Source organism: Sebastes fasciatus, chromosome 3 (genome assembly GCF_043250625.1).
Source record: "Sebastes fasciatus isolate fSebFas1 chromosome 3, fSebFas1.pri, whole genome shotgun sequence".
Lineage (NCBI taxonomy): Eukaryota > Metazoa > Chordata > Actinopteri > Perciformes > Sebastidae > Sebastes > Sebastes fasciatus.
Window position 1 is genome coordinate 6,217,262 of NC_133797.1, and position 19,229 is coordinate 6,236,490.

Below are 19,229 nucleotides of genomic sequence, written 5' to 3' on the forward strand. Positions count from 1 at the left end.
CCTGATGGGCAGGTTGGCACCTTGCGTGGCAGCCATCAGTGTATGAATGTGTTTATGAATGGGTGAATGCTGACATGTAGTGTAAAGAGCGTTTAGTGGTTGGAAGACTACAAAGGCACTATATAAATGCAACTCCATTTACCACTTACCACTTCACTGACAGCTGTCAGACTAAAGTTTCAGGTGAATTAAACTTACGGACCAGGGCCAAAAACTGGGCCCCGCTTTTAGTCTTCTGCCCCAGTGGTACTTGGATTGTCCTCAGGATAGTATAGGCTAAGTTAGACAGTGTCTGTTGTCCAACTTGTAGCAGCTGGTGGTGGCAGAACAGCATGCAGGAAGTGATTCAAAAGTAAACGATGCAAACGTCTGTTGACTAAAACCTTTTAAAACATATAGGTAAGAGTGACAGGGATCTAAAAAAAGTGTATCATGAAGTTATGGCTTAAAACGGATCTTCTGTCAGACCACAAGGACGCACGCGCAGTATAAAGTCTGGACTAGTGCAGTGCCCGTTCGGGACAAGGCCGTTTGGTTGTTTATTTAGATCCCCATTAGCTTTTGCACAGCAGCAGCTATTCTTCCTTGGGTCACATAGTTTACATGGTGACAATACAAAAAATACGCATTCACACTACTCATCATAATGCACTAACATAACACCTCATAATGGATGTCTAGTGTAAATAAAAACAATTACACACCTAAGAATACTTATTAATTACTAAAGTTTCTTCTTAAGTAATGCTCTTGCATCATTTTGTTGTATAATATGATTTGGGAGTGAATTCCATTCTTGCATTGCTCTGTATATTGCTGTACGTTGACCTGATTTGGTTTTGGATTTTGGAAAAACTAAAACAACCTGCAGCAGCATGTCTCGTGGAATAATTGTGTGTATCTGATGTATTTAAAGGATAGTTTTTTGTCGTTAGGGGCCAGTGCCCGTTGGAAGCGGGCTGATTGCTTGTCTCCCGGTGCAGCCTTGGCGGGGGGGCATGGCTGTTCGGAGCATGTGGCCGTTCCCGGCTCCTGGTATTGCTGCAGCAAAAGTGAACTGCAGTCAATGAGCCGCGGCCTGTAAAGGCCCGCTGCAGATGACATTCTTGACTCATTCCGCAGAGCCCTAGAAGTTAGTTTAGTGGTTACTAGACTTACTTGTTTGTGCCAGACTTTATTTGAGGTTCTACAGTACTGTACAGTCTGTATTAGCCAAATTGGAGACAGATCTCCAGACTACGTTTGTGTTTGTCCTGGGCAACAAACGATTCTCCCCTCTATCGGCAGCATTTAAGCGATTGTCTTAGTTGTCTACCAACACACTTTTGTAATGTATTGCTCCACTATTGTGCAGAATGTGATAATATGGTGATAGGACACATTGGAGCAGAATGTATTCTTTGGACTAAAGGAGGCAGAGTTGAACATTAGTGTCTGAATCACAGTTCTGAAATAAATAAGCACTTGACTGGAGCAAATTGTCTTTCAAGCCACATGTGTTTATGCCGTGGTTCAGTAGTAATTAAATCTCCTTTGACAGTAAAGACAATTAGCTATTAATGAATTCTTGGGAGGATACGTAGTAATTACTGTCTGAATAGCTGCATGTCAAGAGGCTGCCTTCCTCTTCTGCATCTCTGAGGTATCTTCTTTTTGTTTTCACTGTCAAGGGTAAATGATTCTTTCCCGTGGATGGTGGACTCCGTTTCTATGATCTGGTCCTGTAGTGTCAACGTACCTTCGGCTTACAATGTTGTATTTCAGTACACTTTGAACTTCTCTTTTCCTCGTCTTCTGTATCACACGAGTATACCTCCTGAGGTTGAGTGTGTGAATTCCCTCTTTGTCTTGTAAATCGAGTCCTCTTTTAGTCTTACGAATAGATAAATTAATAAATGAAATAACTTTTGTCCAAGTGCTTCTTGTTTTTTTCAGTCTTTTCAGTCCATTTCTGAGCACACTCCTCTTTTCACGTTGGTATAAGTCAAGCACATGTTTTTGTTACTGCAGTAGTCATTTAATGAATCATAAGATAATAATCTTTTTTTAATTTTCCTCTTCTTCTTTCAGGTTGTCCGATGAAATAGCCAAATTCAACCCATCACCGGATCTGGTAAGTGCTCTTTCTTTCTTCTTGAAAACTCTTCATCTTGAGATGTGACTTTAACTGCAAGTGTCTCCAGCTGAAAAATTATTTACCAGGGTAGGCTAGTTGACATTCAATATTCAGTTCTTCAGCTGTTTATTTTGGATTCCCACTGTCACAGAAATACCTCTTTCAGTTTCTTCTCTCCTTCCTTGACTTGTTTTTTTTGCTACTGAGCATCTCATACTGTATGTCTTTGGGTCAGTTCAGGAACAAACTTAATTCAATTTGCATCACAGTGAAAAGAAAAATGACATTTTCAACCTCCTAACCATCATCCTCTTTCATATAATTCACCATTTTAAACAATAAATGATAAAAGAATTACAAGATTTTTTTTAATGAAAAACTAAATAGCCTTCCCTAGCTATAAAAATAACATTTTAAGATGTTTTATTGATAGCACAATAGGGGAAGTGACTCCGAATGGCCCCAATCTCAAGGACAGGGTTAGGACTGAAATGCTTATTCTGACACATGCTTTTTCTTAGTATTTAATATTTAGTTTACACGATCAAAACAAGATATCTGGAACATAAGCAATGAGCAGGAATATGGTTTTGTCCTCATGACAGAAACCTGCTTAATAAAAATGAATTAATAAAAAAAGCATTACATTGTCCTCATCAAGACCAACTTAAACTGTACTTCACAATTTTAAGTCTTGTTCTTTTTCAATGTCATACTAAACTTATTTTTTATCAACTTTAAAGCTTTAATTGTTTCATAAGTTTAAAAGGTAAATATAGGTTGTGCTTATAAAACTATGTAACTTGGTAAAAATTGCAGGGAACAACAATATGGACAATGTTTTTTTTTTAGTTTAGTTAGTTGTGTCGAATTTATAAGAAGTTGATGTTTTTCATAGTAAATTATTTATCGTAAACCAAAGTAAACAATGTATAGATTATTGGAAACTTGATTTAAAAAAAAAGAAGGTAATTTGCACCTGTTCAGTATTCCCGTCTGTTCTCTTGACCGACTATATGTGACATATGGTTGTCGAAATATATTGTTGTTACTCATTACAATAACTATACTATTTATTTATTTTTAAATTTTTTGGAAAATTCTTTTGATTCCTTTTTTTTCAAACATAGCATAACAAACATAACAAAACATAACACCGGTGCAATAATACAAAAAATGTATTAAGTAAATACCATAGAAAGGTTAGGTTAAGATTTTATGTAAGATCCCATATCCTATAGAAAAAAATCTGGGCTACTTCTTATAGCATAGGTTATTTTTTCCAAGTGAGCACATGAATTTACCTCATTAATCCACTTAGTAATATTAGGGGGATCCTCATGATTCCACTTAGATGTGATACATCTATTGGCAGCCGTGATTGCCAGGTTAACAAAACCCCTTATCCTCTGGGAGGGAAGATTCAAATCAGTCAGTTTCTTTAACATGTGAACATTGTTTCAGACTTTCACTTCCCATCCTAAGTCTTGTTGAAGTGGTTTTAGCAGTTCGCTCATATGATAAAAGTCATAATGTTGGTTCTGAGTCTAGGTCCCAGTGAAAGTCCAAATTCTTTCATTTGGGATCTGAGAGGTGAATAAAGTTAAAGAACCCCATGAAGTAGAAAAAAGTTTCAACTATAAAGAAGAGACCAATGTTGCCTCAGATATGGTCTGCTGCCTTCTCTACACTCCTGTCTTCACACACACACACACAGAACACTACTGCCTTCCTTCCTGCCTGTGTGTGTGTGTGTGTGTACGCTGTGTGTACGCTGTGTGTCCTCAGTGAGTCTGTGTGTGTGTGTGTGTGTGTGCACACTGTGGACTGAGAGTAGCAGGTCTTCAGGGGCAGCTCTCTACCCAAGGCTCATTTTAATATATGTAAAAGTTATGGCTCACTGGAGAGTCTGTACAATGGACTGATCGGCCTCAGGGATGTGTCAGAGACCAGTGTGTGAGTGTGTGTGTGTGTGTGTGAGATGAGAGAGACAGTGGCCGAGGTTTGGACATGCGTCAATGGTCCGCCTGCACACTGCAATCTCAGCCCCTGACACTTTACACACACACACACCCTGAGGTCTGACACATTTGCATATGACTGTCCGCTGAGGCAGAGCCCTGCAGTTCCACTCCATGCTAAAGACTCCACAGCAGTCATTCTACTACTCTGCTCCCTGACATGTGTTGCTCAATGGACTCTGAGCGGGGACATGCGGCTTCTTCAATGTGAGCAAGCCGGTCAGTCTATTCTGACCAGTAGACCAGTAGTAGAAGGTTCAATCAGAGCCATGAGTTGTTGTCAATTGTTCATTAGTAGATAGGGGTGATATATAGCACTGGTTGTTTTGTGCATTTTTAAGGCAACTTTTTTTTTCTTTTTCTTGAATCTTGAAAGGTGTTTAATTGGAAAACAATAATATGAATAATGCAGTGATACACTCAGGTTTCATTAAAATACATATTATATTTAGCGCTGTCAAAGTTAAGGCGATAACGAGTTAGTGCAAATGTGTTTTAACGCCACTAATTTAATTTAAATTTAATTGTAGCGGCTCAGTTTTAAAGCTATAGTGAAGATAACGGCATCATATGAAACTAGAAAACCTAATGAATCCATTGACATGGCCATTTTCAAAGGGGTCCCTTGACATCTCTGACCTCAAGATATGTGAATGAAAATGGGTTCTATGGGTACCCACGACTCTCCTCTTTAAAGACATGCACACTTTATGCTAAATGCAGTACCTGTGAGGGTTTCTGGACAATATCTGTCATTGTTTTGTGTTGGTAAGTGATTTCCAATAATACATATATACATACACTGGCAGAAAGCAGCATATTTGCCCACTCCCATGTTGATAAGAGTATTAAATACTTGACAAATCTCCCTATAAGGTACATTTTAAAGGACATTTTTTTTTTATTAATTTGCAATTAATCGCAAATAACTATGGACAATCATGCGATTAATCGCAATTAAATATTTTAATCAATTGACAGCTCTAGTTATATTACATAATTATTTAATATAATCTAGTGAAATCTAATACTATATATTATCTGATATGTATATAACTTGAAGTAGGACCAGGCAGTGTGGAAGTGCCTTAAACTTGCATTCTCTCTAACAGCCAGCAGGGGGCGACTCCTCTGGTTGTATAGAAGTCTATGAGAAAATTTGCCTACTTCTCACTTGATTTATTACCTCAGTAAACATTGTAAACATGAGTTTTATGGTCTCAATCGCTAGTTTCAAGTCTTCTTTAATACAGCATGATGTTCATTTAGTAAATTATGGTCCCATTTAGAGTCAGATAGACCATAAAGCAGGGGATGCTTTAGGGCGTGGCTACCATGTGACAGGTCACTACGATGGCGTTGTCCGATCTGGGAGTTGTCCGTGTTTTCTTCTTAGAACTTTAACTCTTTCACAGTGTGTTTTCAGTTCATGAAAGTTAATTATAACATTTTGGTCGCCTAAAAACAGCTTATTCAGCGTTCAGTTGTACTTAGCTCCACCCTCTCGTGTCACTTCTGGATGCAAAAAAACAAGATGCCTGGATGCCAAAATACAGAACTCAAAGCTTCAAAACCGAAGTCCGTAAACCAATGAGTGACGTCATGGTGACTACGTCCACTTGTTATATACAGTCGATGAGTAAGACTCAAAACCAAGAAGCTTTTAGCAAAGTTCACTCAATATATTTAGTCGATGCAATTTTGGACCAGCAGAGCGGCATAAACATTGTGGCTTAGCCCGGACCTCTGTTGGGGGGGTCCCAGGGGATCATCCACCAGGAATTTTGTTTTGATAAATAAGGTCTTTTATGATGCTTTTTTATTCACTCTGGCACCATTACATTCACAGTAGGCTACGCGTCTTAATATGATAATTAAAACAAATAAACGTGTACCTCCAAAACGGTTGTTTACTTTCCAGATTTATGATGAATTGTTATATAAAAACAATTACACTCTTCCATTTCTCCTGTACCTTGTGTCACTCAGGGCTGACTGTCAAACTAAACAACACAACCATTTATTAACAAAAGACCACTACTATTTAGAATATAGAACTTATCCTGAAAAAAGTGATTTTGGTAATACTTTTATCTAAAGTTGTACTAAAAATTGCAAAAAAAAATCCTTCAGTTTGTTTCGAGGAGATAATAACAGGTATCAGAGCCGACTTTAGCCCTGTGATGACCTAGGCGAAATTCTGATTTGAAGCCCCCACCCCCCGCCGCTCTAGGGTTAGGATTCAACCCCTGGGAACCCTAACCCTAGCCCCGTAAACTGCAACACACATCCAATATCACAATGGTTTTAAAGTGTTTAGTCAGACAGTTACAAAGCCAACGCCTCCCAGAAGGTGGTGCGCTAGGCGACCGCCTATGTGGCCTATGCCTTAAGCCGGCCCTGCCAGGTATGTTTTATTGTTCCATGTGTGTCAATGAAGATAATTTAGTGAGAACAGCACAAAGACCATAGAGCTGCAGGAAAGCAGAATAAATCAAGTGAAGAAGAAGACAACGCAGTTTGGTTTATTTTCCTTAAACAATGTGACAGAGGACATAATTAAGCTGTTAAGGAACCTAGCTCTTCCCCAGCTATTACTCAATCATGTAAGTAGCAGATAAACAACTGCCGGGTTGTGAAATTATCGCCTGTCAATAGAACAGTAACATCGCCGGGTGAGACATGAGAGATACTGACAAGGGAGTGGAAAAAGGGGGAAAACAAAGACAGAAAATGGCAGCAAAAAGAGGCACTTAGTGTGCTGACAGCTACGCTTGGCTGGCTGAAATTATGGCAGGCATATATGCAGAACACACACAGAGACAAAAATCGCTCATGTATGACTTTGTAGATGTGTGCACTCGCGGCTTCTCATATGCGTGCACGGTCTAAGGTTCACCTTACTCTTATATGCCATGTCCATACTGCACCTTTGATTCAAACTCCCTCCCTCCGACATTATTCAACATATACAGTGTCATTCAAAACCTATGAACATGTCAGACATCACTGGCTCTCTCTACAGTATATTAGTCAATGTCTCTCCACCTCCCTGGGAACTTTCCAAGAAGCCCCTTGTAATGCGGCAATGGGGTCAACCAGAGGTTAAAACACTCATACATATTTTACCTGCCCAACCAGGGGAAGAATAAAAACACTAGACTCGTCTGGTGTGATGCGTTCACAAGAAACAGTGGGGGAGGAAGAGAGATGCATGTCACACTGCACGTTTACATGTGCAGAAAAATAACTCTTAAACTGTAAATAGGCAGAATAAAAGTCAGTTACAGCAATTTAGTAATACACTTGATAAAACTGGGGGTCTCACAAAGCGACAGATTAAAAAAAAAAAGCAAAAGCTGAAAGTGAAAAGTAAGTCGCCTGACTTGTAAATTAACTTTGATGTGTAAAATCTGGAGCTCCACATTGAGGGAATAGTTTAATTGCATTTGCATAGTTCATACTGGGGAGCTGTATGGAAATTATTGGGGTGGGGAGCTGGGCGGAATCATATTTTTCACTACTAAGCTCTCTCCAGCATTATTTTTTAGACCCACTTCTTAAAGCTGGAGATTGGAGCAAATATGAATACGAAAAAGTTATTTTTATAAAACAGTCACTATATCCTGACAGTAGTGCATGAGGCCGGTAATCTGAAAAAATAAATATTTGCCTCTGTGTCCTACGGTGTCCTCCGGTGCTACTAATGGCATCTGCAGGATTTCACAGACCGGAGGAAAACAAGCAGTCAGAGCTGATCTGAGGTCTGCCGTCCAGCATCCGCTGTCAATCACTCGTGAACTCCGACCAAACGGTCAAACTAGTTAGCGCTGCTCAAATATTAATCAATATTCTGTTACTGTAAAGACTATTTCTCTCCTCAAATGTTTTCAGAAACATCTTGTAGTGTACTGTTCAGCTGTAAAATTTGAAAGTTTGTGACGCCGCCGTCATTGCGAAATCTGGAGAAGGAACGCCAAGTACAGGTCACATGATGGCCAGTTATAAACAAATACCAAAAATGCCAAAAAACAATAGAAAACAATGTAATCAAGCAGATTTTGTTGCTGACGCTCGCTCACGTCACATCCAGTTAGGTCACGGTGTGAGGTAGGAGTAGTGGAGTTTACAGCTACATGTATACTTTCAAGCCTATACAGATGTGAGTATTTAGCAAATGTATACATTTCAGGTGGAATATCACTTCAAGGACAAAAGTGTACATATTTGTTTCCTCTATTGATATTACTGCTGTGGATACATTTACACTGACCCTGCATCAGTACTGCCTCCTCTACTGCAGCTTTACCTTTGCTCCTGCAAAACAATTCCCAGAAAAACAGCTGCAGAGACATACTGCTGCCTGATGATCACAATCCATCATTTTCAATCACACTGTACCTTTACCTAAGAGGACTTGTTCTTGCAGCTGTTGTATTCTTCTTAGTATTTGTGTCTGTGTGTATGTACATGTATTTGTCTGTATAGACTGAAATACACTTTTAGTACGGCAAACGTGGGTGTGGAGGTCATTAACACTATCGGAACAACAATGCATCATTACTCATTGTTTTAGATTACATCTGTTAAACATTATGATTTTTATAAAAAAAAAAAATTTAAAACAAGAAGCTGTCAAATTAATATTCTTCATTTACACCACGTCCGTGGGCAGTAATGTAAAGGATATGGGATTTGTGGATGGATAGGTAAAATTTGCCTCATATATTACATACACAGATGCTCACACGGGCTGTGGTAATTAAGCGTTGTAACTCGCGATTGAGTGGGAGAACCGCTGATGCTCTGTGTTCTAGTGTTCATATATTAGTGTTGTAGGTGGTGTCATGCTAAGGACAGCTCCAGTGCGTCATCGAGTCATGGTTTCAGGCCCGCCCAAAAAAATCCCGAACACAAAAATGGTTAACAGTATAACACATTAAGTACTATATAGTTCACAGTCTTTCTTTTCACATTAGCAGTAATTATTTTCTAACATGTATAGTGTGTTTAGAAAGAAATCTCTGATTTTACTTTAAGCAGGGAAGCTGAACAACTGCTCGCAGATTTAAGCAGTTAGCTACTATTAAACACTGCTGTCTAGAAAAGTGTTATTATAATATAAGAAGTGGCATGAAATAAAAGGGTATTTTGAAATGAAATATATATATATATACATATATATATATATATATATGTATATATGTAGATATGGAAATATCTATATATATACATCTATATATGTATATATATAGATGTATATATATCTATATATATACACATATATAGATGTATATATATATATATATGTATATATATGTATATATATACATATATATATATAATTTATTTAACCATTATATATTGTGAAATAAAATGAACTTGTATAAAACAAAAAAATAACTCAAATATAAGTGATGAACAAATGTTTCTTAATACTAAATTGACATATTTTCTTAAAATATTTCACAAATTGTGAATAGTCATTCATTATCCGTAATCGCTTATTCCATTCGGGGTCACGGGGTAACTATTTAATAGTTACTTATTTATTTAATATTGACCACCACTAACCCTGTTATCATTTAAGGATTATAGTTTAAGATCAAAGCACTATTTGGGTCAGAGGATTAGGGAATGATAATGTGTGGGTGTGTATGTATGTATGTATGTGTGTGTATGTATGTATGTATGTGTGTGTGCGTGCGCGTGTGTGTGTGTGTGTGTGTGTGTGTGTAAAGCACTTGCCCTCACAAGTGCTGGGGCAGCTCCAGTGAGTCACAGTGCCATGTATACTTCTCTCATCCAACATTTACAAGCCTTCTGCTCTCTCTCTTTCTCTCTCTCTCGCTCTCTCTGCCAACACATTACCCATGCTCCACTGCTTCCCCTCCTCTCCATCTCTTGTTTGTCTTCACTCATCACCAGTTCTCTGTCGTTATATTTGCCTACTCATTGCTTACTTACAGTATTTCACTTTGCTTTTGTCTTATTTCATTATCTTACATGGCTTTTTTTGTAATTTCTTGTCTTCTCTTCTTTTTTCTTGTCATTTCTTGTCATCTTTTCTGGTCTTTTCTTCATCTCATTTCACTTCGCTCTCATCACCATTCATTTCCTTTCATTTCTTTTCTAATGCACACTGTAAGTCCTACCTTATTTATCTTTTCCACTTCTCTTACCCCATTACCGTTTCATCTTCCATCTTTCATTCATCCTCCTTTTCATCTCCCCTGTCTCCATTACTTCTCACCTTTTTTTTAAATCTCTCTCCCCTCTCCCCTACTTTGCTGTTTTCTTTCCCATGTCTCTCCTTGACTCTCGTCTCCTCTTCTCGGACTCTCTTGTCCTTTCTCTCTTCACACACACTCATTATTTCCTCTCATCTGTTTTCTTCTATTTACTCATTTTAGCTTCAATATTAAAAAGTGAACTCGAGATATAGTTTCAAAGGTAATATTTATTGCAGGGCTATTGCATTCAATTTCATTATACCGCACAGGTGTTCGTGTTATTGTGTCCACCCCGCATAAAGCTCTGACTACTTTCCAAACCAGATTTCCCTCAGCAAAAGAGCTCACCATGATTACAGTAAAAAATAAATATCTTTTGTTTTTCCGTTGGCCAAAGTGCGATACAGGCCTGCTGTTATTTGTGTTTGAGAAACAATATCACACGAAGGAAAAATAAAGTGATGCTTGATTATTACTTATGCTTGTTTAAAGGAGTGGTTGTCAAATACACTGAGTAAATACAAGCACAATCACTAGTGTTGACATGATGCAAATGCCATAGTGCCCACTGTCAGATGTCCAAATTTGCTGAGAAAGCGCTGTAGCGTAGATGACGGTTGGTTTTAGGGTTAGTTGTTTATAATTTCTACTCTTTTCCTTTATTCATTTTTAACAACACCCTCTGGTGTACATTTAATTTTAGAAAGATTCCCCATAATGGCTTTTCACAAAAAAAAAATGCCATGGCATTATTTTACTCCACTGTATTATTTTTTTGTTTTCTAAATTTTAAAGGGACATATCATGCTCATTTTCAGGTTCATAGGTCCACTTGTAATTTTTGGGTTTCCACTAGAACACATTTAAATGCTTTAATGTTAAAAAAATATATATTTTTCTCACACTGTCTGTCTGAATAATCCTGTATTCTGAATTGACATGTTTATCCTGTATATCTCTTTAAGAGACAGGCACTAAAAAAGCCCAGTCTGCTCTGATTGGCTCGCGAGAAAATATGGTGCACCTTTGCAAAGGTAGTTCTAGGGCCGTATATTCGAATGAGCCTGCATGTGACATAGGAAAAGGAGCCACATCTGATTGGCTTGTTGAATCACATGTATTCTGATCTAGACAGCCCATAAAAACTGACTGCGTTGTCGTTTTTTCCCAGTTATTGGGTTGGGAGGCATTCCAGATACCCAAATGGATGTGCACGAGTACTGAAAAAGTGAGTCACCTTTAAATTTCGTGCTTTTGTCTTTGTGGTAATGGTCGCGAGCCAATACAGTACATGGTTAACTGTCCCCGAGAGAGGCAGACGTGAAAGTACCCTGGGAGTTTTGCTTTTTTATGTCCTCTGGTTCTAGTCCTCTCTTGGCTCACTTGCTGACTGCGCTCCTTTGTATTCATTATTTGGGGAAAATAACAACCATGTGACTGTGACCATGGTTTTGGACTGGGCCATGACAACTCATATTCATTATTTATCACCAAAACACATTGCATTTACCTCATGAAACACTTCTATACAATGGATGTGAATAGAATTTTATTTGCGGTTTCTCAAAGCATTAACTCAACGGCATTGTGTCTTTTCAAAACTATGTCCCCGTTACTCTGGTTAATCTATACGCTATTTGCCAACAGATTGTGTTGTTGTTGAAAATGTTATTTTCAATCATGCATGATTGCACCACAAATGGAATCCCATTGCCCACCATTGTATTGTTGCGGCGGCAGACATTTCAGAGGAGTATATCTGAAAACCTGAGGCTGTCCTCTTCAGATTAAGGACAGCCTTGGTGTTTGAACACTTTAAACAACTTATGTTTCAGTTTTCCTGAGAAGCAGCCTCTTGTGGCCAGGTGAAAAAGTACTGTTATCTCTTAAAGGCAACACCGCTGAGGGAGACGGTGGGTCAGATGGTTGGGCAATAAGTTTTGTTCGAACGATTAGAAAATGTCCATTGGAGTTATTTTGGTGAGGGTTATTTAGAAGACACAATGATGTTGTCCTGCTAAAACACACATCAGATTAGGGTTGTTTTGAGACTGTCCTTAAATGCAAAATGATGCAGTGTACTACAGCTCAAATAAACTGATGCAATAGGCCCCAGTTAAATAGACAGCACAACATTGTATAGACTTAAAGTCTACCTCTTAATGACAATGCTGCCAAACACTTCCGTGTGTTAAACAAGCTACAGATTCTTGTGGCATTGTAAAGTGCTACACCACAATTCTGAAAGGACCTTTATGTTAAATCACCTGACAAAAGTTTATGTTAAATAAGTTTATGCAGATCTCAGAAGGCGAACGCATGCATGTGATTGGAGGAGAGTATTACTCGTAGAGTCCAGTAGAGGGCTCCGCCTGTGCTCATAGAACTAGGGTTACATAACCTTTGTCATTTCCATGGCCTAAGGAACGTTAAGTCAATATTAGTGAACATGAGCTACTCTCTCTCTCAAAGCCAGAAACCGGAGAAGTAAGTCTTAAACTTGTGATGTCAGAGGGTATAAAATCTGTAGTTGCCCCATAGACAACGAATGGGAGACTCACAGAATGTTTTTTTTCTTTTTTTTTATACCCAAATGAGCTTTATTCTATTGTAGTGTTCTCAGTGTCATCGAGAAGATCTCTCGCAATTCATGGAGTCAGTCTATGGAGCAGCTCCAGATTTTATACCCTATGACATCACAAGTTTTAACTCTAGTTTTTGGGATTTGGGAGAGAGTTGTTCATGTTTGCTAATATGTTTTGACTGTCCATAGGAATAACATGTATGAATTTTGAAAATGGACGTAGTTCCCCTTTTAAGGGAGTCAATTAAAAAAAATAGAAATACTCAGTCCAACCTTTGCCACAGCCTCTTTGTCTTTCGTTGGAGATGACATATGAGGTTTCAAAAGGGATGTTCAAGAAGAAGTGCAATGTCAAGGTGAAATGTGGCAATAAAAGCAAAAAAGGAAAACACTCCCTCATTCTCACCTTTCCTCTTCTGGCCTTTTTCTATTCATAAACTGGAAAACACACAAAAGTATGGTTAGAAAAAGCAGGCTTTTTTTCGTCAACTACACTAAAATCTGAAGATTTGTTTGTATTTCTTAGCATAGTTATATTAGCATATTGTTGGTCATTAAAGTTGTATTGCCAACATTTAATTAATCATTCTAGCTTGCTCCTTCAAAGCAAAGGTAAAATAAAAAAGGTTAAAAAATAAAATAGGGTTCAAATGTGCACAATTTATTGATCACTCACATTGGAATTAATAGATTAAATAGTAAATAAAGGCAATTAAATTGAATTAGCATTACTAATTATTTACGGTAGCTTTGTTGTTATGGTTATTACGGTACGTTGTTACGTTATTATTTTAACAAAAACCATGATGTGTTCTAACCATAACCACGTAGTTTTGTTGCCTAAACCCAACCAATCGTTTCACAACGTAACCACGTGGCGTTGTGAGTTTCTGCAAGCGTGATACGAGGCAGATGTGAAATATATTTATGACTAACATATTTTTCATTCAGAAACGCCGACATTCAATGTGTGCATTTTTTTGGCGACTGGGTTGGCGTCTGTTCATAAAAATGTAAAGCCATAGAGACGTACCTGAAGATGATTTACATTACGCACATTTAAAAAGCCCGTATTATTGATTAATTTTGTCCACCAACTTTTTGGAATTCATTTTTACAATTTGCTCTTTGTGCTTGGATCTCTACAATCATGATTGGCCACTGCAAACACAGTCAATGTGGAGAGCATTTAATTGTGATGAATGGAATTTTTTGGCTCTGTTTTTCGTCTTCCTACTTTGTTGTACTTTAGTGTGGAAATTGTCAGTCCTGCAGAGATTGTTTTATGACGTCCTTCTTTCCTATTTGTGGTATAACATATTCTGAGATTATATTCTTTACACAAGAATAGCTACGTGTGGCTTTTTCTGAACATGTCACGTGTCCAAATTGCACCAAATTTGACAAAACACTACCTTGGATCCCCAGCAATACAACTTAAAAGTGTGAAGTTAATTGGATGAACGGTTCTCGAGATATGCAGACAGACAGACAGACAGAGATTCCTTACTTTATAGTTAGATATTGTAGTCAGTGATCTGACCAAAAGCTAATTATACAGCAATTATTAAACTAAAAAAGCACCTTTTATTTATCAAAAAGACCCTAAAAACTAATGTCAGACTTTATTGCACACTACATCTGTAACTGTTATGCCTCGTAAACCACTTTGATGGTATAGTTAAGAGACAGGGGAATGACGGGTGGGAAATGAGGAGAATAAGTAAAAGAAAGTGAGAGGAGAGGACCCAATGTACAGTATAACCTGAGACTGCAGCCAAGATGAAGACAATTTGTCATCCTGTTGTTCTCTTTGTCCCCCCCCCCCATACTTTCACACCTTCTGTTTTCACTCTTTATTTACTGTCGATCAGTTTGCCTCATTCACTTTCAAAAGCCTCAATGAATCAACACAACATTTAATGTCCAAAACACAAAAATATGTTCTGTTGCAGTATAGTTCAGCCCAGTCTCACAGCAAAGCGTGTAATAGACCCACCTGTCCATCGGAAGAAAGCGTGTCAGTATCGAGTTTTGTCGCTGAGACGTGAATATGTCACGCCTGCATGAAAGTGCAGTGTTTTGTAGTGACGGTCGTCACGTGTTGTGTAGTATCGGAAGTCTAACTTCAGAGGTAGTTACATAGTATATCAAATGAGAAAGACCACTTGTGGTGGGTGGTGAGGTGAATGGTCCAACAAACACAGGGCTTTCAAGTGGGAGACCTGAGTTTGAGACCCTTGTGGGTCCCTATCGTCTGACCTGCTTGCGCAGAGCTAGGTCGCTGGTCTGTCGGCCTTCTACACTTCATCTTCCCCTGATATATGTGTAACCCCTGCATGACGTCACCTTCACCCATCCACAAGTACACTTCCGGAAGATTTTCTCATTGTCGTTATCCGTTCCTGTTGTTACCTCTTGTTCCGTCTTCGTAGGCCCATCTTCCACCCCGCCCTCTCGGAGGGCCTTCGGGGTTGTTTCCTCTTATTGTGCTTCGTAGTCAAGAAGGGTGCTTCCTGGGGTTTCCGGGTCTAGTGGGTAGGGTGACTAGCCGCCAACTCCTGTACACAAAGTAAAGCAAAGTAGACAAGAAAATACAGCATTTGGTATACAATATATGATACCATGAATAAACAATCAACAGTTTTTGCACACTTGAGAAGCAGGTCAAACAATTGTCATTCCTATATTAGCTTTATGATTTACTGTTAGAAGCCATGCTAACAAAACATTATGAATGACGCTGTACATTGCAATGAACTGCAGGACTGTTAGCCCATTTTGCCACATTTATAACATACTGCTAGAATCAGCGCAACCTACTCTGACTGGCTGTAGCCATGTCTCCAATGTTTGTTGAAGTTAATCAGTTAATAAATCATATCTGAAAAGGGCTTCTCATAACTTGAGATCTTGCCTGTGAAACAGCTTTAGACATTTTTTTTCAGCATCGACAGTGATTCTGTGATTGTTGTGGAAACAGGAAGTGCTAGTAGCTAATGCAGCACAGCTTTTTCATGGTGGAGATTCACCAAAACAACCACTTTAGGCAAAATAAATGGAGCTTGAGATTTCCATATGTGGGTCATTGACTCAATGACAACATTACAGCTCCTTCAGAGGCAAGAAACGACTGGAGCACACTGATTGATCTGCAGCCTTTAATGGTGTACAGAATAGTATAGTAACGTGTTGACACTGCTGTCTTTACTGCATCTGGATTTGAAAGCTTGTTCAATGACAAATGCACACACACACACACACACACACACACACACACACACACACATGCTTCTGATACTGCTCTGCTCTCTAATAAAAGCCTGTAGATAAAGGGAGTGAGAAGGCTACGGCTAAAGGGTTCATTAGGTTATTAAAACTTTGATTTTAATTATACGACACCCAATATTACCTCCTCTTTGCGGAATAAAGATTGTCTTAAAAGGTAGATAGATGAATGGATGGATGGATAGGTAGATGGATAAATAGATAGATAGCACTCACACTCACAAAGCACACACATGTGGCATCATTTACTTTACTCGTGACAAAGGTAAAAACAATGCAGAAATGCATTCATTCATCATTGCAATTCAACTTCAGGCACATCAAGATATTACAAGGGCACATGGCCCAGTAATTGGGGCCATGCCCCATCAATGTCATCCTGCCAATAGCAAGATGAGAGATGCCGTAGGCCTGTAGATACATTAAGAGCAATCAATTGAGAGAGAAAAGACAGAGAAAAGATCTATCTGTAGAGACCAGTCAATAGTGCATGCATTTAATTGTCTTCAGAGCTCTTAACACATGATCAATGGCAGTGTGGACTTAGCAGGCTTACGTCAGATTGCATTGTGGTTGTTTTATTACAAAAAAAACATCTTGTTAGTGTAGAATTCAAGTGTCTGCATGCATTTATGTGTGTGTGTGTGTGTGTGTGTGTGTGTGTGTGTGTGTGTGTGTGTGCACGCTTACACATGAGTTTTCCTTTGAAACTGGTTTAATATCAAGTCTTCCCTGTAGTGCTCGGCTTCTTTCAGTGCTTTATTTGAACAGTGTGGTGTAGAAATCCACTGTGGCCGGCTCTCAGCCAGAAGGGAGAGGAGAGCGGGACTTAAACAGAGAGAGAATAAGAGAGAGTTATTAGGATTGTGTTTGTTTAAAGATATGTCGACACACACTGTGATGAGCTAAGTAAAGGCCACAGTGTGAGACAGCCAATAACCAGAGACAGGCCAAATATTTGGTGGTGAATATCATCTTGAATAGCTGAAAATGTTGGAACAACAGATGTTTAATGTGATTGCCGTGTTGAAGCATGTGTGAGATTCAAGATCGAAAATGTAGAGTATATTCATAACGTACAGATTATCATTAAACAACACTGAAGTCTTTGTTTTCATTTTCTAGAAGTAGAAATAGTGAATATAAATCCGGGGGTGGGGGTGGGGGGCATTCAGCGCCATTGGCGCTGGTGCCACTTCGTGTAGCTGTGGAGGCCGATGCGTGAGCCACACACTCGCCCGCAGATGAGGCAAGGGAGCCCAGATGTTGGGGTAATGCCGGCTGCCCGCTGGTGTCGTTGGGCACGCCTTTCGGTCCTCCTCTGTTGGGTGATGTGATGTATTTGTTCGGTCGCTCTGGCACAGGTGACGTGCCAGGCTGACCTATCAAGTGCCAGATGTTCCAGATGGGTGGGGTTTATATTGCAGCGCTTGAGGAGGTCTTTAGTACAGACCTTGTAGCGCCTCTTTCGTCTGCCAGCAGCCCGTTTTGCATCGCTGAGTTGTCCATATAGGGCTTGGCGGGGCAGGCGGTGGTCGGGCATGCGGATAGTATGCCTTATCCAGCGGAGATGTTTTTTTGCCATTGATGCTTCCATGCAGATGGAGTTGGTCACGGAAAGGATCTCTGTGTAAGGCACCCGATCTTCCCAAGAGAGGCCGAAGATTTTTTGGAGGCATAGAATGTGTAAGGCCTCCAAGCTTGTGATATGCCTTCTGTCTATATCCCAAGATAGGTGAACTGGTGAACTACTGTGAGTGGATTGGGTAGTGAGTTGTGTGAGTTGAGTTGTTGCTACGATGCTGACGACTCAATGAAAGAAAACCCGCTGGACACCGGTCGAGACGGAGACGAGCTGCTGTTGTGTCTACAGGCCAGAAGCTACAGTGTTTGTGAAACGAGTGTTGGCCTAGCCGGGAGTTCCTGGGTCATGGCGGGGAACAGTAACAGTTGTGTTTGCAGTGGAACGTGCAGTGACGGGTCAGTGAGTAGCACACCGGCCGGTCTTTCCTGTTGGTGCTGGGAAGGCTGCTGGCTAGATGATCTGCTTGCCAGCCATGGACTCGCATGCCAGCCAGTAACCAGTGAGGAGGACAAAGACACATCGGTAGTGAGCCCAATGAGACTGAACATGAGACTGCTTCACAAACTGTAGTTTTAGCTTCCTCCCTGCCCATCTTTTATTTTATTTACTGTCCCCTTTTTTTATTGTAAAATATTGCACCCTTGGACTTTTACTGTATTGCCCGATTTCGAAATAAGTTAAAGTTCCGCTATTTTTTTAGGCCTTTTTATCCTTATTATTGCCTGGATTTTAAATAAATTATAGTTCCCACTATTCTTTTCCAGTCTGTCCTTTGGGTTTTGACACACTGCTCTCTCTTGTTGAACCTTGATTAAGATATTTGAAGTATATGAGGGTTCTTCGGCTCTTCCAAAACTAGGTGGCGTTGTTGGAGAACTAGCGGTAACCGTGCCACATTGATAGATGAATTTTAGATTCTGTATGTGTCAACTCAGCAAATTGTTTCCGCAGCAGAGCTGGGCTTCAGTAATATTTAATTTGTCCCTCTTTTGGAAATCTATAATCCATACACTCACTCTTTCTCTGCTCCCCCTCTACTCATATACAGTATTCCTTTTGCCATCTCTCATCATTTCCTACTGTCTCCATCATTTATATGCTCTATATTCCATACTTTTCAGTGCTGATGCAATAAAGGAGTTTCGCTGACTCCACGTTTCCATTTGAGGACTCAGAGTAAATTTGTATCCCCAAAAATGTAGTAGACTTAAACAGCTCAACAAAATGCCATTATTAGTACAGCCATTATACGACATGACCCTGCACAAATTGCAACAAAAACTCTTTCAACTGCTCTAGTCTCATAAATATGTCATTTATAACATATCAAAAGTCCTAAAGAAATCAAAGTGGTGGAAAGTATTGAAAAAATACTGAAATAGATGGTGCCACAATTTCCCAT

General features: G+C 39.3%; 1 long non-coding RNA gene across 1 annotated transcript in view; it reads left to right on the forward strand.

Moving 5' to 3' along the window:
- The window catches only part of LOC141763844 (uncharacterized), a 172,740-nt gene that overhangs the window by 75,815 nt on the left and 77,696 nt on the right, over positions 1 to 19,229 (forward strand). The window contains exon 2 of the long non-coding RNA XR_012593182.1: positions 2,071 to 2,113. This is a non-coding gene — a long non-coding RNA (uncharacterized LOC141763844). The remainder of the gene's footprint in view (positions 1 to 2,070; positions 2,114 to 19,229) is intronic.